The sequence below is a fragment of the Cornus florida genome, unplaced genomic scaffold (genome assembly GCF_030987335.1).
Source record: "Cornus florida cultivar Cherokee Brave unplaced genomic scaffold, ASM3098733v1 CherokeeBrave_3.0.0_Hap2_Chr11, whole genome shotgun sequence".
Taxonomy (NCBI): Eukaryota; Viridiplantae; Streptophyta; class Magnoliopsida; order Cornales; family Cornaceae; genus Cornus; species Cornus florida.
In genome coordinates this window covers 68944089-68968433 of record NW_026775581.1, presented here as the reverse complement: position 1 = coordinate 68968433, position 24345 = coordinate 68944089, and positions in this window count along the sequence as shown.

Below are 24345 nucleotides of genomic sequence, written 5' to 3'. Positions count from 1 at the left end.
AATTATTGTGCCAACAATGAAATTTTGCATAAGTTACCAACTATTAACCACATACTTATACATCATGCTCTCAAATAAACAATTCATCATATAGAATATACCATGGCACGAGTTTAATATACTTTTCATCACATCATCATAAGAAATATGTAATTGAACCAATATTCATATAATCGACATAATCACATAGAACCTTAAATACATGAATTGAATAACCGAATTAAACATGCTTAGGGGCAAATCAAGAAGGAAATTTCACTAAAGCCAAAGAAAATATAATTAGAACACCTCTACCTCAATTTTGTAGAAAACCCTCAAATGGGACCAAATTTTCGAAATTCCTAGGATGCACCAAATGATGAATTGCTTAGATCAATGAATAGATCTCGACGTGCTCTCCGTTTTGTCGCAAACGACATCCAAAAACTCCTAAAGATGAGAGAAAAATCAAAGGTTGAAGTTTGTAGAAAAAGATAAACAAAAAATGGAGAATGAGAGGGAGAGGGAAAGACAGTGAACTTACGGGAAAGAGAGAATTGTGAGGCTCAAATGGTCTATTGGCCTTTTAAAGTGGTGGTGGGTCCCACCACCAAAATTTAATATCTTTTTTGATTTATTTTCATTTTCCTTTTTTGCACCACACAAAAATATATATATATATATACACACACACACACAACTATATAAAATCCACATAAATTACATTAAATAAAATGCATAAGATGTAAATGGACCCATGTAATACTCCTAATTTTAAATTGATAGTTTCAGTAGTTTAATTAATGTGTTTATTGCATTTTTATTGAATTATTTGAATTATTTGGATTATTTGCTTAATTGATTTATTTGTTTAATTGATTTTTTTGTTTACTTGAATTATATGCTTATGTGGAATGCCATAAATTATTTTATTTGTTCTATTTATTTAACTGATTTATTTGCTCTATTTATTTAACTGATTTATTTGTTTTAATTGAATTTTGTGCTTAGGTGGACTTACATTGAATGGTTAAATTAAATGTTTTAAAATGGAGTTGGGCTTGGATATGGGATTTTATGGGTACAGTTTATGATAACCTGAATTTTTGTGATTTTAATTTATATTTATTTCATGATTTTTAATTATTAGCGATTGATTATTTAATTTTATTAATGATTTGAGTTATTAATATTTTTTTTCTTTTGCATTGTTTTTAATAAATTATTTATTTATAGATAGAGGAGGTGTGGTGTGGTGATTACTTTATATTTATATATATATATGTGATGATGGAAGCTTGGTCGACAGTTGATGATGAGAGAAAGAAAATTGTTTTTTTTGTATAGTGGCTTGTTGCGGGGCCCATAGGAAATAGTGTAATGGGTTTTGTTTTTTTTTTTTGTTTTGTTTTTTGGTCACATGTTTTATGTATATATATATATATATATATATATATATATATATATATATATTGTTTGTTGAAGCAAGGGTGGCAGCAGAGCAAACGTAATGAGAAAGGAAGTTGTAATTATTTTCAGCGGGACCCACTAATGGAAATTTTGAGCCAAGTTCAAGGAACTTGGTCTGGTCTATTCATGTGGGCTGAAAGACACGAGATGAGATGACAAGGGTTAGTAAGGATAAATAGAAAAGGTGGCGGAACCAGCAAATTTTTTTGGTTTAAATGAAATAATGTTTTGTCTAACATCTTTTTTGAGGGTGTGGTGAGCAATCTTGACATGTGTATGGAGTCGGTGAATGGCTTTGCCTATATATTTGTATAAGGTTTGTAACTTTGGTGATACGAAAGAAAGAAAAAAAATAAGGATAAGAGTAAGCCGAGAGAAAGAAAGTGTTCGAGAATAGAGGAGGAGCCGAGAGTTGTAGAGGTGGCCGGAGCTTGAGGACTTGATAATCCAGTGAGGAAATTATTTTACAGTGTAGGGTTCTCTATACCTTGAATGGCATAGGGAGGTTTTGCTTTAATGTTTTTATTAAATGTTTTTAATTAAATGCATATGTATTAAATATATATGTTTATGTTGTGAAGCTGTTTTATTAAATGTCCATGAAATTCTTGTTATGGTTTTTCCTACTGGGACTTTTGTCTCACCACCCTCCAGTTTCAGGTACCGAAGATAAACGGGGATCGCTAGAGATGGGCTTAGGATAAAGAGTCGGCATTGCAAGGTTTTATTTATTTACTTGGAGATTTTTTTTTGTATATTTAAGGAAATTGACTTTGTATAAAAGACGGTATTATTTTTGGGATCCTGGGTGTATTTTGATGTATTTGTATTTGAATAAATTGAGGATTTTATTGAAATTTTTGGGGCGTGACAAAAATGGTATCAGAGCCTGAATCCAGCCAGAAGTGTGAGTGTAGTGATGATGTAGACGGGTGTGAGTAGGCGAGTGTGTAGCACTGGTGAGCTACCACTCGTAGCCGGGTGTGTGTGGGAGGATGGCGTTCACCGGCAGCTACTGCGATGGTTGGTTAGTGTGGTTGGGCAGGTAGCCCAGATTTGTTATTTTTTTTAGTGGGTGGGCGGCTGACGCATCGACGAGCTACCACAACAGTTACGGAGTGTGTGGGCGGGTGACTAGCACTGTCAGCTACCACAACGTACTACATATTATTGTATCTCACATTGCCTGGGGTAAGGATTTATGGATTGGTTTTGTGATTATTGGAATCAGAGTAGCGCAGCGGAAGCGTGGTTATTGGTGTTTTCGGGTATACGGACAGTTGGACTTGAATTTCGGGGACGAAATTTTTTTAAGTGGTGGAGATTGTGATAACCTGAATTTTTGTGATTTTAATTTATATTTATTTCATGATTTTTAATTATTAGCGATTGATTATTTAATTTTATTAATGATTTGAGTTATTAATATTTTTTTTCTTTTGCATTGTTTTTAATAAATTATTTATTTATAGATAGAGGAGGTGTGGTGTGGTGATTACTTTATATATATATATATATGTGTGTGTGTGTGTGTGTGTGTGATGATGGAAGCTTGGTCGACAGTTGAGGTGAGAGAAAGAAAATTGTTTTTTTGTATGGTGGCTTGTTGCGGGGCCCATAGGAAATAGTGTAATGGGTTTTGTTTTTTTGTTTTTTTTTTTTTTTTTTTTTTTGGTCACATGTTTTATGTATATATATATATATTGTTTGTTGAAGCAAAGGTAGCAGCAGAGCAAACGTAATGAGAAAGGAAGTTGTAATTATTTTCAGCGGGACCCACTAATGGAAATTTTGAGCCAAGTTCAAGGAACTTGGTTTGGTCTATTCAAGTGGGCTGAAAGACATGAGATGAGATGACAAGGGTTAGTAAGGATAGACAGAAAAGGTGGCGGAACTAGCAAATTTCTTTGGTTCAAATGAAATAATATTTTGTCTGACATCTTTTTTGAGGGTGTGGTGAGCAATCTTGACATGTGTATAGAGTCGGTGAATGGCTTTGCCTGTATATTTGTATAAGGTTTGTAGCTTTGGTGATACGAAAGGAAGAAAGAAATAAGGATAAGAGTAAGCCGAGAGAAAGAGAGTGTTCGAGAATAGAGGAGGAGCCGAGAGTTGCAGAGGTGGCCGGAGCTTAAGGACTTGATAATCCAGTGAGGAAATTACTTTACAGTGTAGGGTTCTCTATACCTTGAATGGCATGGGGAGGTTTTGCTTTAATGTTTTTATTAAATGTTTTTAATTAAATGCATATGTATTAAATATTTATGTTTATGTTGTAAAGCTGTTTTATTAAACCTCCATGAAATTCTTGTTATGGTTTTTCCTACTGGGACTTTTGTCTCACCACCCTCCAGTTTCAGGTACCAAAGATGAACGGGGATCGCAAGAGACGGGTTTAGGATGAAGAGTCAGCGTTGCAGGATTTTATTTATTTACTTGGAGATTTTTTTTGTATATTTAAGGAAATTGACTTTGTATAAAAGACGGTATTATTTTTGGGATCCTGGGTGTATTTTGATGTATTTGTATTTGAATAAATTGAGGATTTTATTAGAATTTTCGGGGCGTGACACAGTTATTACCCATGGATGGATATACATGTATATATATGTGTGTGTATAGGATTAAGTTAACTATTAGGATTTATTAATAATTACATTTATACTGTTTTATTAATAATTATTATAGGGTTTTATATTTTTATATAATAGCCGACTTAGCTATATAAGTAATTATTTTTCTTTCTCAATCTCTTAATATAATTAGAGTTAGGGTTGTGTTTATATAAGCCTATATAAATACTTGTATAAGTGTGCTAAGGGTTTTTAGAACCCAAGTCAAGTAGCAGTGGAGGCGACGAAATACAGAGAGTTTGAGAGGAAAACAGATAGAGGAAAGTTAGGGTTTGGCTAGAGACAAGGGCTGAACCAAGAAGGGATTGCTTCTGGATCGAACTAAGAGCAATGGAGGTGTTGAATGGCAGTCTAAAATCTGTTGGAAAACTCAGAGACGGTGGTTTAAGGTTTTAAAATTGAAACTGAAGGCAAGTCTGTATTCTAACTCTTTCCCTTAAACCTGTGTTCTGTGCATGCTTAGGTGGTCTCCAGGGTTTTAAATTAACGTTAAAACAGATCTTATAAGCATGGTTGCATTGAATTTAAATGCATTGAATTAAAAAGGTTTAATGGTTTATGCATGTTCTTGCTTAAATCATGATTTAGTTGATTTTAAACTGGTTTTAATTCATGTCGATGATGTATGATACCTGCATATAATTAATTCTGGGACATAAATTGAATCCTAGGTAGTTAAATAAAACAATACGGAGGCTCTAAACTTCGCCGAAGGCGAAGAAGATGAGCAGTTTTAAGAATTTGAAGAATACGGCTCTCGGAGGAAGAGCTCTCTAAAAGAGAGAGCCAACTCCCACAAAGAGAGAGCCGACTCCCACATAAAGGGAGCTGGCTCCCAACACTCCAGAGCCGGCTCCCAAGAGGGCAGAGGCGGCTCTCAATGTTTGGGAGCCTGCTCTCGCCCCGGAACTTGTAGAAATTGGTTTTTGGGGTACTGTTTAGCCGTCTGGGGTATTTTTTTAAGCTGTTGTAAATTGCAGTAAAGGGTCTAAATAATTGTTTTAGACATTTAAAAATACTTAGAAGCAAGGTTATATTAGTATGTTTAGGAGTGGAACAACATGAGTTCTAACAGTAAACTGGCATGTTGAATATGGAATAAAGGATTTAATTGCTTACTATAATTCTAGCAATTTGTTTATATTTGATTAAATAATATTAATCATGTTTAAGCACTTGATAAGCATAATTGACTATCTGAACCTGTAGTATGCTTATATGGAGTTAATTGATGTTTTAACTAGTTAGATTCCATCAATTATTGGATTTATGGATTGATATGAAATTTATGTTTAAGAATTTCATTATAATGTGCTCAGTAATGATTCTGATTATCATTATATTGTTCTGGATTATAATTGGTTAAGTGCTTATTCTGTTTTGTCAATTTGATGGATATGGATAGTTTAAATTGTTGTCATTACTTTAGCAATTTAAACGAAGGTTCTGTGATTATAATCACATACTGGATGCATAATAGGATCTTGTCTATAACTAATTTCTATTATGTTTGTCTCTAGATGTATTTGATATTCAAATGAGTGTGCATCATTTATGGATCATATGCATTATATGTACCGGTATGGGACGGTGCCATATTAGGGGTGAATTAGATCAAAATACTAATTCCTACCTATTCATACATACAGAATGGATTAACTAAAACAGTTAAATCCTACATGGTTTTATGTCTTGTGAACTAAAACAGTTGAACAACATATTGGATGTTTGTTTATATTCTGTATTAGGAAGGGAATGGATTTAATTAAAACATTTAAATCCTAATTATACGTCATGTCTTGGCAACGAACAGTTAAGCGGCACTACATTAGTTTTGGATGGGAATTTATATATATAATTTATGATACCGCAATATGAGCTTGAGTCTCAGATTCGATGGTTAGGGGCGTTTATGCAGTAGATGCGTAGCTGATTATGATAGGTTGAGTTATACCCTGTTAGGCTTAGGTACTCATGCCCACTCAGGTGCGTTTTGCATGTTGTCTTCTATTCAGGTTGAGACCCCCTTTGTAGTCCAGTAAGAGTCCTTTAGTGTGGATATATATATGTCTAGACTAGATAGATATTGCCGAGCTATCTAGGATGCATCTGCGTATCGGGTTTCTGTATGGATTGTAGTAGGATTGAACTTGCATGTGGGCCTGCCCACTCTTATTTTTTAGGTGTTCATCAATTCCAGGCTTAGAGATTGATCGTGCTGAGCAGATACAGTCACTCACTCCTCCAACTACACAGGATTTGCTTTCGTAATTTAGTTTTGAATTATGGTTCTGTATTTTTATTTTCGATTAGGATTATTAGGGGTCCACTAGATGGATTCCCGAGTTGTACGGATTTGAAAAGTTTAAATTATATTAATGTATAATCTTTTTTAGGATTTTTAATTTAGAATTCTTTCAGCTTTAAATTTGTTTCTTAATTCTTTTGTATTCCTGCTTGTTTACATATTAATTATCTGATATCACTCGGATCTGTACTCGGACTTGATCACCCATGGCTCTAGAATCGAGGGGTATCACAACCCAACTAAAGTCCCCGCACGCAACAGTTCCGGTAGCTGGTCTCACCCGGGACTGTCTGGTCTAAAAAACTGAAAAATGTCGAATTGACAACCCTTGTATTTCAAAGAGTCCTGAACTCAACGAAATACCTCAATCAGCTCTCAGACACACCCAGCACACGCTACAGTGTTTGGCGCATAAAACGAGAAAAGGCGAAAATACCCTCGAAAAATTAAAAAAATCCAAAAAATGAAAAATGGCGAAAATAGGAAACATTACAGGACTATTTTATCATCTTTTATATTTGTGATCTCATTTATTTTGTATAAGCCTTGGGATGGCACGTATATTATGTATCGACCTTGGAACTTACCATAATGCCCTTAGACGACCTCGGGTTCGGGTAAGGACCCGGCTAGCGATTCGGACCCTCAGGTTTGGATCGTTACAGAGTTGTAAAACTTTGGTAGTAGTTCTAAGACTTTAATAGTTTGTGATGTGAATGCATAATATTAATGGTTATTTTGAATGACTTATGGACAATGATGCATGATTGTTTTGCATGACAGTTGATAAGTTAGTGTTTTGCATGGTTGCCTATTTATTCACTCTCTCTTGAATGGAGAATTAGTTCATTTTACAGCTGCAAACATTACTACTATTGCAATACAAGTAAAAAATAAAAAAATAAAAAAAATAAAATAAAATCCCAAAAGAAAACCTACACAAACACCATTCCTACCATTACCACCATTTATGCGGCTCAGACCCACAAAATCATTCCTTTTTCCATGGTAGTTTTCATTTATATTATTTCTCAACTTCTTCACTTCACACATGAGATCAAAAACAAACCTTTTGTAACATTCTGATAATTCTTCATCCTCCCACCTATAAAACTTGCATGACTTTATTTTGTAATTTGGACAACCATAGAATCTTCTGCCTCGATTTCTTTCAGTCCAAGAAGTCTTCAATAGAGTCAAAACTCCATAATCACAATACAAATTTTTTGTTGGACTTGATGCTTGCATACTTTTCTTGCTACATGAGCTTGAAGATGAAGCCATTTTCCATTAACCTAAAAAAAGAGTGAAAGAAACACAAAGACAAAAATAGGAAATGATTAAAATAGAGAACAAAATATAAAATGGAAATATAATGGTAAAAGGAGAGAAGTTAGAGAGAGTGTGTGTGTGTGTGTGCGCGTGCGCTCTAAAATGAGAGAGTAAACATTATATATATAGAGAAAGAGCCCTTAGAAAAAAAAAAAAAAAAAAAAAAAAATTATTTAGAGAGAGAGAGAGCACCGTTAGAGAGGAGAGAATAAAAAATTTAAATTTTTTTTTTTTTTTTTTTTTTTGTTTCCTAGTTGGGACTCACACACACTGCCTCCACTAAGGTTTGAACCCCTGACCTCCCTTTGGGAAGTAGGAGCCTTATACCGCTAGGCGACAGGCGTGTTGGTATTAAAAATTATTTTCAAAAGTGTGGAAAAAATAAAATAAAAAAAAAACCCTGTATTTTCAAAAGTGTGCAAAAAACCCCTCTGTGTTTTCAAAGGGGTATTTTAGGTAGTGCAAAAGGATAATTTGGATATTAAAGGCCAATTTTTAGTCACATGCCAATTTACTTGGTCAAAAGTCCTTATTTGCACAATTTTAAACCTACGTACAAGGGTGGCGTTTGAAAACAAGGGTGTTATTTACATACTTTTGAAACTACTGGATGTTTTTTGCACTTCACCCGTTAAAATATATGTATACAATTATCCCCTCCATCTTATGACCATTAGAAAATAACCCTTGGTAAAATGATCACAATGTCCCTTAGTGACTTCTATATACGTAATATACTTAGAATAAGATTGAAGAGAGAGCAAGTGAGAGTGAAATCGGATTACAATGCCCCTTTGTGACTTCTAATGATCTTATGACCAGAGGGGTGGATAATTTGCACATATTTTTTAAGAAGTTATATACTCATATCGAATAGAGGGATTTGCTATAACAAAAGGGTTTCTTTATATATTAAGTTTTTAAAATTTTTATGCTTAGAAGTATTCTAATTCCAAACTAATCCGTTATCAATTAAATTTTGCTTGATTTTGTGTTGGCTGTTTATTGGATTGATGCTTTGTCACAAATCGTGTACTAAACTGTAACATTATGTCGTCGTAATATGGTTGATTTTAGAAAACAAGACGAATATATATGCTATTAATTTTAAGATTAATTGTTGTTTCTTAACTTATTTTAGAAGTATTAATTAGACATAGTGACACACACAAATGTTACACCATCTAAATACACACCAGTATTGTGTGTTCATGATTACTTAGTTGTGCCTCTATCTTATATATGTTCTAGGCTTTTAAGTTCTAGCACTCAGGGAAGTGCAGAAAACACCCTTGAAGTATACTTTTCGTAGCACTTTTACCCCCTATTTGAAAAAGTGTGCAATAAACACCCTTAATCTTTTGAAATTGTGCAAAATTACCCCTCCGTTAGAAATCTGACATAAATTACAGCTGTAATACCTATTTTGCCCTTTTACTCTTCCCAAAATGCCCAAGGGGGTATATATGATACGAATCTCATAGTATAGGGGTGTTTTGTGCACATTACCTTATATATATATATATATATATATATATATATATAAATTTATATATATATATATATTTTTCTCTATATATACCCCTTTAGTGTTTTCTCTCTCTATACTTCTTTTAGCATTTCTCTCTCTAGCATTGCATTTCCCTCTCTCTCTCTCTCTGTCTATTTTTTTTTAGCTAGAGTTAGCTTGTTATCTGGCTGGAGGGATAGTGGGAATATTGATCCAGCTTTGCTGGTGGTGAGAATGCTTGGTATGCTTGCTTGTCTGTGAGTATTCTTCTAGTTCTAATCCGGGAGCCTCATTCCGTCAGTTGAGCTTTTTTTTTACTTCTCAAACCCCCTTCATCTTTCCTTTATGCTTACATACAATAATATTACATGGAATCTTCAACCTCAAGAAGTCATTCTTACTCATATGGAAGGGCGAAAGAATGCTACTGCCATTGTAAAGTTAGAAGTCCTTTAAAGATTTCAAATACAAAGAGAAATCCGGGTAGAAGGTTTTATGGTTGTGCAAACTATAGAACTGGTTCATGTGGTTTTTTAAGGTGAAAAGATGAATAATTGCCCGAGTACTGCCGTAAATTAGTTTGGGATCTTATGATAGAGGTGCAAGAGTTGCAACAAGCTAAAGCATCAACAAGAATTTCAGAGGCACCAATGAATGTGAAGGATGAAAGGTTATTGGAGCTAGAAAATATGATAGTAGACTTGAGAAAAGAAGTGAAAAAAACTGCTCCTACTGTTGGCGGAATATGTTGTGGTTCGTTTGGCATCTTTCTCTTTGGCTTTTTTACCTGTATTGTATTTCTTAAGATAGTAATGTGAATTTCTTATTTGACTTCCTGTATTGCATGCTTGTATTTTAGTTTCTGTTGTATTTTAATGCTTGTATTGTGGTTCTTGTACTGTGTGAAATATTGCATTTAACTTTAATACTTCAACCATACGAATAAAAAACTGTCATCACTAAACATTCAACCAAATCAATTCATTCATCTAACCTGTCATTAATCATAACCATTCAATTAGTGCAAACCATATATATCAAACCATTCAACTATACTAATGCCAAATTTTTCAAACCATTCAAAAAAAAAAAAAAAACATGCAATGCACATTCATAAACTTGTAGGAACTGGAATAATTAATTTACCAAAATAATCATCCTAAACAAAACCCAGTTTCACCTTCAGTAAATGTACCACTTTCAACACACACACAAAAAAAAAAAAAAAAAAAAAACCCATGTAGAACCATTTTCATCAAGTCATCTTAGTTAAAAAGTAAGCAGGCCTATACAAGTCATCCTAGTCAAAAAGTAAGCAGGCCTATACAAAAAGTAATACTAGTCCCTGCAACTCCACAACTCCAAAAGTAGTACTATTTTCACCATCTACACAAAAGTAATTGTTGTAGTAATTTAAGTCATACCCTACACAGTCCTGCATATGTTGCTGAGATACCAAACTCCATTAATAGTCCCTGCAAACTGGCCAACAAGTAATGACCTGGAACATTAAACAAAGCATGAATAAGAACCCAATGTAAACTATCCTAAAACTAAATGCAAACTGTCCTAAAAGTAAAAACAAATAAATGCCACCAGTTTATATAAATGTCAATTCAATGCAATTCAATGTGTATAAGCATCTAATTCTGTACTTCACTATTTGATTGCACATTATGGGTTATATTCTTACAGGCTGTTCAATATTATTTGTTCCGTTCTATAAGAGAGGTAGGAGATCCCATTTACTGTAACATGGGATTGAATGAATGCAAATTGAATACATATTTAACAAATGCATTAGTATTTTCATTTGAACTGAGCAACCTGCCCGCCTGAATGGCTCTACATCATGGTAGGGGTGGGTTTATGGGACAAAATATAAGATAGTATGAGGTCCTTAAATTGCATGATCATTAATAGTAAACATAACGTTCCACATGAACAAATCCTTTTAGCATCAAATGCTATGGATTACAGTTAACATTAAAAATAAAAAATAAATATCATAGTTGCGATAGATTTCACTGTTTGGACTGATAACAATATATCATTCCTTTGCTTTTGTATGTCACAGTGTATACTCAAAATTGTGAAAGATTTGCAACCTGGTGGTATTTCCAACTGTCCCACGAAAAAAAAAAAAAAAATTTCCATTGTATGTTGCCCCACCCTTGACTTTGGGATGATTTTGAAAATTGTTTTCCTTTTCCAAGGTGTTCGTGGGAAGAGGATTCCCCTTCGCAAATATGTTCTATTGATATCCTTATTCTGGAGATGCACAATAAAAAAAGTAGTTTAACATAATAGGCTTGATCCAGAATTTTGGGACAATGACAAGTAAAAGGAAGGAGTATGTAGACACATGAGTGAATTGATGGTTAATATAACATGCCCCAACAAACTAACCTGGTAAGAAAGAAAAAGAAATTGAAAATAAACTTGTACAAAAATAGAAACAGAAAACGAGGGGGGATAAAAATAGATAAAATTTAAAAGGAAAATTAGGTTTATATGACTTGTCTACAAGCATCATATGCTGACATGTCAACATATTTCTCAATTATGCTTTTTGAGTGTTATAAAGAGAAATATTATGAGAATGATTAAATTTTTAATTTCAAATCAGGTTTATATGACTTGTCTACAAGCATCATGTGCTGACATGTGAACATATCCCCACAAACACTAAAATAAAGTTTATATGAGTTTCTACAATTTATAATAAAATCAAACATGCAAGGCAATAAAAGGCACAAATAAGTATTATGTTAATGCAAATACCTAATACCACCAGTCTTGGCTGTCTTGGGTTGCTTGTGATAGGAGAGTAGGCATGTCAACAATTTGAGATTGTGTAACATTAATAACCTGTTTATATAGTTTTGAACAATTAATTATGTCATATCAAAGGCACAAATAAGTATTATGTTAATGCAAATAGGGTGTTAAGCACAATATACCTCACTAGTTGTGATTGGAACATCTACAAAGTTGGAAGTCCCAATGTCAACACTGCCCAATGCACCCCTTCCTTGTGTTGTCAGTCCACTGTTACTACTGCCCCAACCACTGCCAAATGTACCCCTTCCTTATGTTGTCACTTCACTGCTACCACTGCCCAATGCACCCCTTCCCTGTGTTGTCCCTACTGGCTCTTCCTCTCTCCCAGTCCCTCTAACAGTCCCATCACCTCTTCCTTGTGTTGTCCCTGCTGCTTTTCCTCTCTCAGTCCCTCTAACAATCCCATCATGTAATACCCCGATAATTTTAAAAGATTTATTAATTAGGATTAATTATTTTATTTTATTTTTCAATGATTTATTTTATTTTATTGAGTGCTAGATTAATTATCTTATTTTAATTAAGTTATATTTCGTGATTATGTATGATGATTGATTGTTTGTGTGGTTGATTATTGATTGAATTATTGGTGTGTTGATTTTATTGGTATTATATGACTTAGTTGTAAATTCTTGTTTGTTATTTGCTTCATGTAATTAGTTATTTTAATTTCTGTATTTAATTAATTATCTTATTTATTTAAATTGATTGGATTGGGCTTAAGGAAAGTTGGACCAAAAGATGTGGTCTTGGGCTTGTATGAAACCTTATTGGGTTAATTAATGAAGGTCCGTGGTTATTTAATTATTTAAATGATCACTTTTGTATCAATTATATTTATATATATATATATATATATAATTATATATAAATATAATTAATTAATAATTGTTATGGAAAGATATATATATAGATATATATTTATTGATATTTATAAGTATATATGATTTAATTAACTAATGAGTTAATTATGGAAGGAATATATATTTATATATAATATATGTTTATAGATATAAATTATTTAAAGGTTATTATTTTAATTCATAATACTAGTTGGAATAGGATTTGGACTTTAAGGTGTATAAAAATACACATAAAACTTTAGGGTTAAAGGTTTTACACGTTAGAAAAATAAAACAGACAGAGAGAGAGGAAGAAGAATGGCTGACAAGGAGGAGGTCGGATCTGAAAAGGAGGACGTCGGAATTGGAAGAGATAATTAAAACTTGAAGCGTCGGTTTCGTTTCGAAACCTTCAGGCGAGTTTTCTCTAACTTTCCTCTTAGAACTCATAAGGATTTCACCTTGAGTATCAAGGTTTTAATTAAATTTATTTGTTTAAAAATTATGGTTAGATCGGAATAATTAAAAAGTATAAACTATTATATTTGATTTTTAGATTATTGGATTTTAATTGATATATATAGGTGTTATGTATATTTTAAAATCAATCTATAGGTGGATTTGTGACCCAAGAGAGTTAATTATGGTTTCTTTATTTTCTAGAATTGTTCTGTAATTTTTTGGAATTTTTCTGATATTTTTAGGAATTTATTAGGATTTATTTTCCTATTATTTGTTAGGAAAATAATTTTATATATATATATATATATATATATATATATATATATATATATACACTAGGTAACTGGCGCATGTGGAGCAGCGGCACAATAAAGAATTGATCCAGTGCGGCGCGGTGTAGGATAATAGGGTGTATACGCCAATTAGGGCCATTTGATTAATTAAACTTATGTGAATTGATATGGTGCATCGCGGCGCATAAAACTTTGGTGCGCATGTGTATCTGGACCATAGAAGTGGTCTGGTCAACTATGGGATTATTTGGTGTATTGCAGACCATGAGAAGATGGTGCACTCGCTGATCTGGACCTTAGATCTATTATAGTTAATAGAAAATAATCTAGTGTGAGCGTGTTCATTTGCGCACTCATTTATGACCATTGGATGCGGCATAAAGGAAGTGATGGATTCGGTGTGGTGAACTCACGGTAGCTGAAAGAGCTTAGCCAATACCAGCACACAAGGAGGCTTGAATCCAGCGCGTGCAAGTGCATAGTAAGCACGTGGGGGCGCGTGGGAAACTATGTTGGCCTAATTCGACACTAGAAATTAAAACGGTCATAATTTAGTCATTTTAAATCGAAATTGGGTCATTCTTGAGCTCAAATTCAAGGATTTTTCGTCCTCTTTCCAATGGTACCAATTTCATTATCAGATTCTTATCCTAATAAGAGATATTTACGTTTTAGTGAGACGGTGTCGGAAAACTATTTAAACCGGTATGGAGTATTTAAAGGAAACTATTTCTGACATATTTAGTTGCACTAATTTGGGTAAATATAATAAATTAATAATTTGTTATGGAAGGAAGTGTATATATATATATATATATATATATATATATATATATATATATATATATATAATTATTTATATATGTGTATATATAGTTTAATTTGTCTATGAGTTGTATGGAAGGATGAATATATATATATATATATGTATGTATGTATGTATATTGATTTTAAATAATCAAGGATTATTAAAGAAGGTGTTAAACACATATAAATAACATATGTGTAGGTAGATATATATATAAATCATTTAAGATGATTAATATTATCATTCTTATTTGGCATATCTTAATAGGCTGGTTGTTAAATTAATGATATGCGTATAATATGCATGTGATGGCTATGTATGATTTAGCGTATTGTTAATTTTAAAGTTAATTCATGGTTAAAGTGTGGGCATGGATGAATTGTCAAATGATTAAATATATTACCTAAATATTTGTATGAATAGAATACATATATGGAAAGCATGGATGAATTGCTAATTAAATGTATGAATAAATATACCTGTGGAGGCATGGTTGAATTGCCAATGTATAAATATACATACACGGAGGCATGGTTGAATTGCCAATGTATAAATAAATATACTTATGGAGGCATGGTTGAATTGCCAATATATAAATAAAAATATTTACAATGGCATGGTTGATTTGCCAAAGCATAATTACGTTGTTATGTGTTAGATGATTAAAATATCATCTATGGTTGTTGTATGTATGGATTGGATTAGGGTTAGATATTCTTAAATGAGAATAGTTTAGTACTTACTGGTTAGTGTATTATTTTCCATTAATAAAATAATATTGGGGAAGACGTGGATGATTTGTCAAAACTTGGATTTTGGATATGTGATTTAAACAATTTAAATCATTATCGGGTTGGGATTAAATAGAGTATTTCTTTTATTATAATTTGTTGTTTAAATGATTAGACAACTGACTAGGATGGGATTAAGGTCAAAGGAGTTTTTATAAAATGAAATGGTAGATTGGTCTAGGTATAAATATTATTTTAATAATTATTTAATAGGTATGGAAATTTAATAAACCTATTAATGGATGTGATTAGTATAGTATATATAATTATATATAGACATGTATATCGTGCTTTATTAAAGTTAAAACTTTATTAGGTTTGGTTTTGATCAGAGATGATCTGCTTATTGGTTTTCAGAGGCCTGGTAGAGTGAACTTGCTCGTAGGGTTTAACCCACGATTTATTTTTCAGGTTATTAGAGGTTCCAGTCTCGAGGTTGAGGATCCGCAGTTGGGAGACTGTCATTCGTCTATTCATCTTGTGTACTTTTAAATAGTATTGGATTATTGGATAATATTTTAAGGGGTCCTTGAGTTATGGGATTTCCGAATTGTAATTGTTGGAGAATCATTAAGTAATATTTATTTATTAGTTTTCTTCAGCGGTTTATTTATTCTTTATTATTCATCTTTGTATTATGTGCTTGTTAAATACTTAAATTGTTTTGATATCCCTTGATTTTGTGCGCGGACTTGATCAATCCGTGTTCCAAAATTAGGGGGCATCACACATCACCTCTTCCTTGTGTTGTCCCTGCTGCTCTTCCTCTCTCAGTCCCTCTAACAGTCCCATCACCTCTTCCTTGTGCTATCCCTGCTACTCTTCCTCTCCCAGTCCCTCTAACAGTCCCATCACCAACTCGATTCTCAACATCTTGAATGTCACCACTAGAAATATGCAATATTCCAAGTTGAGGGTTTGAAGGCCTGCCTCCCTTGCTTTTTGGTGGTCTAGACTCTTCTGGTTGATTTTTGCAAGTCCTTGCATTGTGACCATGAGCTTTATATTTTCCACACATAAGGTATGGTCTTTGTCTAAATATATTTTTTGATTTAGATGTACCTTCACCATGATTTTTCATTCTTGCTTTCTTTGGCCTTTCAGGAGGTTTCCTAGCTATTGGAGAGATTAAAGGCACAAGTGGCAGTTTCTTCATGTGCCTAAGGACCAATGGATTGATCTTAAATGCATATGCCTTCAAAAATGTTGACCTATGGTGGTAAGCATCAACATATTCTTCAATAGGTAGTTTTTTCTTAGTCATAACAGCAATGGCATGCTTGCATGGGATACCTGTGACATTCCATTCCCCGCATGTACAACTTCTCTCTTGTAGATTTACGGACTCATTGTCAATCTTATCTTGGACATCATAACAAGATAGTGAAGAAAAATATACTACACAATTCTTTGATTCCTTCTTATTTGCCAATACTTTAGCCTTTACAGCTGGACACAAGAGCCCCTTTTGTTGTTCCATGTATTCCCTCCTCTCATGAAACCTTGACATTAAACCCCTTCTAATCATCTCAAACATTGTAATGATAGGTTTGTCTCTTGCCTTTAATATGTGTGAATTCCATGATTCACACATATTATTACTATTAAGACAACACTTGGAAGAATCTGTCAACTTAGACTTGGTCCAAAACCTAAATGGGATTCTGCACAACCAGTCATATGCCTCACCATTGAGTTCCCTTATATTCTGCATATGTTTCTCAAACACAGGTTTATTGAATACATTTTCAGCATTCCACACCATTTGCTTCAACTCCATGCCTGGATATTCTTCATAAAGTTCTCATGCAAGTGCCTAACACAAAACCTGTGATCTTGACCACCATCCAAAGATGCAAGTGTGTCCACCAAGCCCTAAAGGTAACATATAAAACAATTTCTCAGTTAGCTTTACATTTAAACTACATTGAAAAAAAAATAAAATAAAATAAAATAAAAAACTGAATTACTAAATAACTTCAAATAATTGAATTACTTAAAATAATAATAATAACTGAATTACTTAAAAAAAAAAAAAAAAAAAAAAAAAAAACTGAATAACTGAATTACTTCAAAACTGAATTACTTAAAAATAAAAAAATAAAAAATAAATAAAACAAATTTACCTTCTGTCTGTCTGAAATCCAAGTTATTGCTTTGTGGGGACTAATAACAGCCATCAACTCCTCTATGAACCAATCACAGCTGTCTTTAGTCTCTGCTTCAACAACAGCAAGTGCAATGGGATAAAAACTGCTGTCTCCATCTCTACCAACAACACTAAGCAGAATCTGATTATAAAGAGTCTTCAAGAAACACCTATCCAGTCCAATAAAAGGCCTACAACCCTCCTTAAACCCCCTCCACATTGCATTTAAAGAGAAAAAGACTCTCAAATCTTGTTGACATCCCATCAAGCTCCAACTTTGCCTTTACTTTACAAACACTACCAGGATTTGTCTTCATTACAAGGGCAAAATATTCTCTAATTTTGAAAACTGGTCCTCATGGTGACCTTCAATAATCTGCAAGGCCTTCCTCTTTGCCCTCATCACTTTGAACCTAGACACTTCAATATCCAAGTTATCAGCAACATGGTGTTGGATACCATCATTTTTTCATTCAGGTAGCTTCCTAAATTTATGCACATACTTCTTTGCAATGTAGGTAGAAGTTGCTTGCCTATTTATCTCAGTTTCAGGGCAATCAGGATCATGAGGTTTAATTGTACTTAGCTCAAAGCTGCCATTTTCTCTCAAAGAAGCATGTATCCTCCATCCACATCCATTCACACATGTAGCAGTGACCCTTGTTCTTTCATTCTTCTTAAACCTTATATCATACTTGTTAGCAATAGCATGCTCTCTCAAGACAGCTTTAAATTCTTTAGCATTCACAAACTTCATGCCTATAACCAATTCTTTGTTCCTCTCATCCCTTGCAATTTTGGTTTTTAGTTGTTTAGGTGCACTATTTATCTCTTCATCATCAGATTCACTGTGAATACTCCATAACTCATCACTTGGTGCATATAGGGACACATCATCCAATTCCTTATCATCCACTTCAATATTACCAAACTCATCATTCTCAACATTCTGATTTTCAGCATTACCATCACTGTCAGCATTCTCATTCTCAGCATTTTGATTTTCAGCATTGCCATCACTGCCAGCATTCTGATTTTCAACACTGAAACCACTGTCATTATCAGTGTCAACTTCTTCTTCCACTGATCTAACAGCTTCATTATCCTCTTCATTTGGCTTGCTGACATAAATGTGGATCTGTGGAATATTTTTGTATGTCTCAAACATAGCCATCACACTTAGGTCATTAAAAACTTGTAATAAATGCCCATGGATGGGATCCTTGTAGAAAATCTTGCTGTGTGCATTCAAATGAAGGCTTTTGAGCATGCCTTGAAGTTCAATGTATGACATTGTATCACTGTCCACATTATCAAACAGCTCCAACTCACCTCCAACATACTTGTTACGCTTGTCGAAATTGCCCGAATGATACAGATGAATTAAATGACTTGTTTCCATCTTCTAAATAGTTACAAAGTACACAACAGCATTAACAATGACTAAAACTCTGAAACTATCCATGCATATCAGAGTGGGATCTATAGATTCGTCATACAATATGCATGGCATGGACACTAAAAAACATGGTTAGTATACATGTACAATAAAGAATAACGTGAAAATAAAAAAATAAATTAAATGACTTGTCTCCATCTTTTAAATAGTTACAAAGTACACTATAGCATTAACAATGAGTAAAAGTCTGAAACTATCCATGCATATCAGAGTGGGATCTATAGATCCGTCATACAATATGCATGGCATGAACACTAACAAACATGGTTAGTATACCTGTACAATAAAGAATAATGTGAAAATAAAAAAATAATAAAGTTATTATAGATATGCAATATAAAAGTCAGTATACATGTACAATAAAGAATAATGTGTAGCAATAAATAATAAAATTGCAGTGTGTTTGGAATAATTATTCAAAGACAAAAATAAATAAATAAATACCTAACTTTTTAGGCTATGTGGTCCACCATTATGAGAACCACCAACTCTTAACCACATAAATAAACAACAAAAACATATAAAATGGCAAAAATGTATTGATTGAAGATAGAAATAGCCAATTTGACAACTTATAGTAAAAATATATATATATAAATAATCTGTTATTGTAATACCCCTAGTTTTCAAAAGGACAAAATGGAAATTTAATTTTGCATTTTGGTTTTTATTTCATTTTTATTTGATTATATGACTTAGTTGTTTGAATTGATTATTTTATTTGTTGGATTTAATTGACGTGTATTGTTGGTTAGTTTATATAATTTATTTGTCAATTGTTTAAGTTAATTAATTAATTGTTGTAATTATGGATTTGATGAATTAATTGTCGTAATTATGGATTTGATTATTTTATTTAATTATTTTAATTGGATTAATTTTGTGATAGTTGATTTAGTTTGTTCTCAACGTGACTGTTATATAGCTTTCATTGGGTTTATAATTTTCATAGGCAGCCGTCATTGATTTGTAACCTAGGTTTACATATGAGCCGGGTTATATATGGATTAGGGTTTAATGTCTAAACCTATATATATGTATATTACAGTGGATTAGGGTTTAAAATAATACAAAACAGAACGTAGGTTTTCTGTAGAACAAAGATACAGTGAGATATTGAGAGACACAGAGGAAGATAAAGAGAGGAGGTCTTGGTTTTGGTCTGGATTAAGTTTGGACCAAGAAGGAGGAATGAGAGGTGTTTTTGGGTTGAACCAAGGCACTGGAGGAGCAGACTTGCAGTTTAGGAACAAACATATTACAGAGACAGTGAATTGGAATTTCAAATCTGAAATTCAAAGGCAAGTTTCTGATCTTCTCTTTTCCAGGAATTTGTGTTCTGTGCATGCTTAGTTACACTCCAGGAATTAAAGTAAGACTTAATGACATCGTTTATACATGTTGTAACAGTATTAAACATCATTGAGTATAATCTGTTTTCATAGTTTTACACGTTCAACTTAAAATTTTATTGTCGATGCTTTACAAATTGATGTTTAGTTCCGTTCTTGTTTGTATAACTCTGTCTTGTGGTTACTCTGGGATGTGAGTGGAATCTTAAAAACTGAAATTAAACATGTTAAATAAGTTTCTAGCATGATGGAATTGAATCTGTTTCTCAGTCGACTACAAGTTCAGTCTTTTGTATGGTTACCGTTGTTTCAAACTTTGATCTGTTATTCAACTAAAAGGGGTATAACTCTATCTGGTGATTTATCCAGGATGAGGATAGGACTTTAAAATCTGTAATAAAACTATTTTTAAAGACTGTAACCGCCGGAGTCGAAGATAACAGATGTAGAACAAGCCAGGGCTCTTAGGGGTGAGAGCAGGCTCCAAAAATAGGGGGAGCCTGCTCCCAAAACACTAGAGCCGGCTCTCTAGGGGTGAGAGCCGGCTCCCACCCATCTAGAGCCGGCTCCCAAGGAAGGGGAGCCGGCTCTCCTAAAGTGGAGAAGGCTCTGTGAAACTTAAAGCCTTCTCTTTCTCTTAATGGTGCGTAAAACTAAAATTTTATGTTCCGTTTGGCTGAGTCTGGGTTTTTGAAATGGTTTAAAGGCTGTTGAGTGAGGTAATACACTGCTTATGATGTATGAAATAATTAAGAACTAAGCTTACATTTAGAGTCTAGGACAAAATTAACATCAGTTTGATCAAAGGTCTATATGTGGTTAAGGGAGCAACTGGCTTGTGTTACAGACTGATGTGCAATTTGTTTTCTTTGCATGATCTTAAGTTTTGAATCATGATCTGTAGTTGAGTTATGAACATTATATTATTTAAATACATGTATGCTTGGTTGGGATTGACTGATAACTTAAATTTATTATATATCTCATTTGCTACAACACTATCTGGAAGAGATTTGATTTCTTTACATGTTCTTAGGTTTTGAAGCATGTTTGGCAGCTCTGTTATAAGCAGGTTGTTATTCAATTATGTGTATGTGTGTTTGGAATAGTCTGATGCTTAATTCAATACATAAATGCACAATTTTAATACTATTTGGAGGAGGAAGTTGCATAAACCTGTTATGTCAATCTAATGGACTGAAGCTTGGATTCTAAGTCTTTCAGTGGAGGCATGACTTAGTTACACCCATGTTTAACTATATTTATGTTAGACCAAATTTATATACACCTTGCTACGGAACTGCATCGATTTATGGACAAGTTGAAGAATGTAAATGCTTAGATTATTTTAGCAATTTATATTATTGGAAGGTTATTTTTAGAACCTATAGTGAATGCCTAATATTCATATATATATGTTAAATTATATTGATGCATATTTTGGAAAATGGTTGTTGAATGCATAATGTTATTTTATAAACTGTGCTCTTGGGAGGATTGTATGCACCGGTATGGGACGATGGCATACTAGGGACGGATTAGTGAAAATACTAACTCCTACCTATTTTGGAATAAGTTGGATTAACTATAAAAGTTAAGTCCTACTTATATGGATGTATATGCACCGGTATGGGACGGTGGCATATTAGGGATGGCTTAGTTCAAACACTAAGACCTACCTATTCTGAAATAAGATGGATTAACTACAAAAGTTAAGTCCTACTTATAACTATGTGTCAGGTCAATAAACTTTTTGAATGACACACTTTTAACGGACTTTATATATTTATGTTATGGTGCCATGGTATGAGCTTGAGTCTCAGGACCATGGTTAGGGTGCGTATATCGCCTAGGATGGATAACTGGACAGTGGTTTTATTCCCTGGTAGGTCTAGATACACATGACCACATTACGTGCGATTTGCATGGTATCTCTACTCAGGCTGAGACATACCTATTGGACTAGTGAGCGCCCTATAGTGTGTAATATATACATATATGGACTACTCTAGATATTGTTGAGTCTATCTAAGATGTATCTGCGCATCGAATTCCTGTTTGGATCATAGTAGATCAAAACTTACATGTGGGCCTGACCCACTCCTTTATTTTGCAGGTGTTCGACAGTACCAGGCTAAGAGCTTGATCATGTTAATGCAGATACAGACACTCACTCTTCCGGTTACATAGAACTTCCTTTCTATTTTAATTTTGGATTTAAATTTTGTAAATTTGTTCAAGGATTTGGAATTAGGGGTCCACTAGGTGGATTCCCAAGTTGTACGGTTTTAAATTATACTTAATTTATTATTACAAGTTTGAGGTTTCTTATTTTAGATTTCATTCAGCGTATTATTAGTTTATTCTTTATTCAGTTTTTTTTTCTACTTGTTTACATATTAATTGTTTGGTATCCCTCGGATCTGTGCTCGGGCTTGATCACCTGTGGCTCTAGAATCGAGGGGTATCACAGTTATGCTAGGGACCACAAAAACAATCAATATGTTATGCCAGGGACCACAAAAGCAATCAGAAAAAAAATTACAAATGTTATCAGTCCTTTTGTAGTCGTGTGTGTGTGTGTGTGTGTGTGTGTGTGTGTGTGTGTCATGTAAATTCAACTCCTGCGTTAGTTGTGAAAAGAAACAGATCTACCATTCTTTTGGCTCATTTACAAATATTATCAAGTTCATTATATTTAATTTATCTTATTCAAGGTTCCCTGCAGCCAACAAACAACAAAAAAGGAAAAAAAAAAACAACTTATAGAAATAGCCAATTTGACAACTTATAGTAAAAATATATATAAAAGAATAATTTGTTATGCTAGGGACCACAAAAACAATCAATATGTTATGCTAGGGACCACAAAAGCAATCAGAAAAAAAAATTGAAACAAAAACCCTTACAAAGAAGGGAAAAAAAAAAAAAAAAAACTAGTGTATCAAATGAATACAAATTTAGCCTTTTGGACAAACCACTGTAATATGGATCACAAAATCAATCATTTGTCACAAAGTCAAAAAAAAAAAAAATAATAAATAAAAATAAACAGAGTCATAGCATGTCAATTACAAAATAAAAACATCAAAACTTAACTTTATAGGCATATTGGAGAGAGAGAAATAGATATATAGAAATCCTAACATATATCACAAAGAAGGAAAAAAAAACCTTAACAAAGAAAGAAAATTACCCTAACAGAGAAGGAAAAAAACCCTAATAGAGAAGGAAATGTAGTGCGGTGATTTAACAGAGAGAAAAAAAAAATACCCATCAATAAATTACATATATTAAAACTCTAATACAGAGAAAAAAAAAAAAAAAAAAAAAAAAAAAAAAAAAAAAAAAAAACACCATAACAAAGAAGGAAAAAAAAAATACCTTAACAAAGAAGGAAAAAAAAATACCTTAACAAAGAAGGAAAATTATCCTAATACAGAAGGAAAAAAAAAAAAACCTTAATAAAGGAAATGCAGTGCAGTGATTTAACAGAGAGCGAAAAAAATACCCATCTAAACTCTAATACAGAGGGGAAAAAAAAACCTAATAAAGAAGGAAAAAACCCCTAACAGAGAAGGAAATAAAACCCTAATAAATAAGAAAAGAAACCCTAACAGAGAAGGAAATTAAAATCCTTACCAAGAGAAAAATCACATGGACATAAAAAAAAATAGAAAGATAAATAAAGGTTACCAAGAACTTACATTCAGGTTTCGCAGAAAGACATGAACCAACCTTCGATCTTTATACGATTTATACGTTTAGGATTAATGGAACTTAAAGCGAGGGTTTTTGGTTTGCAATGGAAAATCGTGATCGCGATCGCAACCTAAGGCTAAGGTTCTGGTTTCTCTCTATAGAACGTGACCCCTCCTTGTGATGATGAGAACAAGAACGTGAGGTTTTGATTGCAACCGGCTAGGGCTTGTGGTCGTTCTCTCAAGAACGCAAGGCAGTGATGATGCAAATGAATGAAAAATGGAACGATTTACAGTTTTAATGAAAATGGGTGTCTGGCAAAACAAAACGACGTCACTTATTTAGTGTGTCCTTTTTGGTCTTTTTAATTTTTTTTTTATATATTTAATAAAATGCTTTAGTAAGGGTATT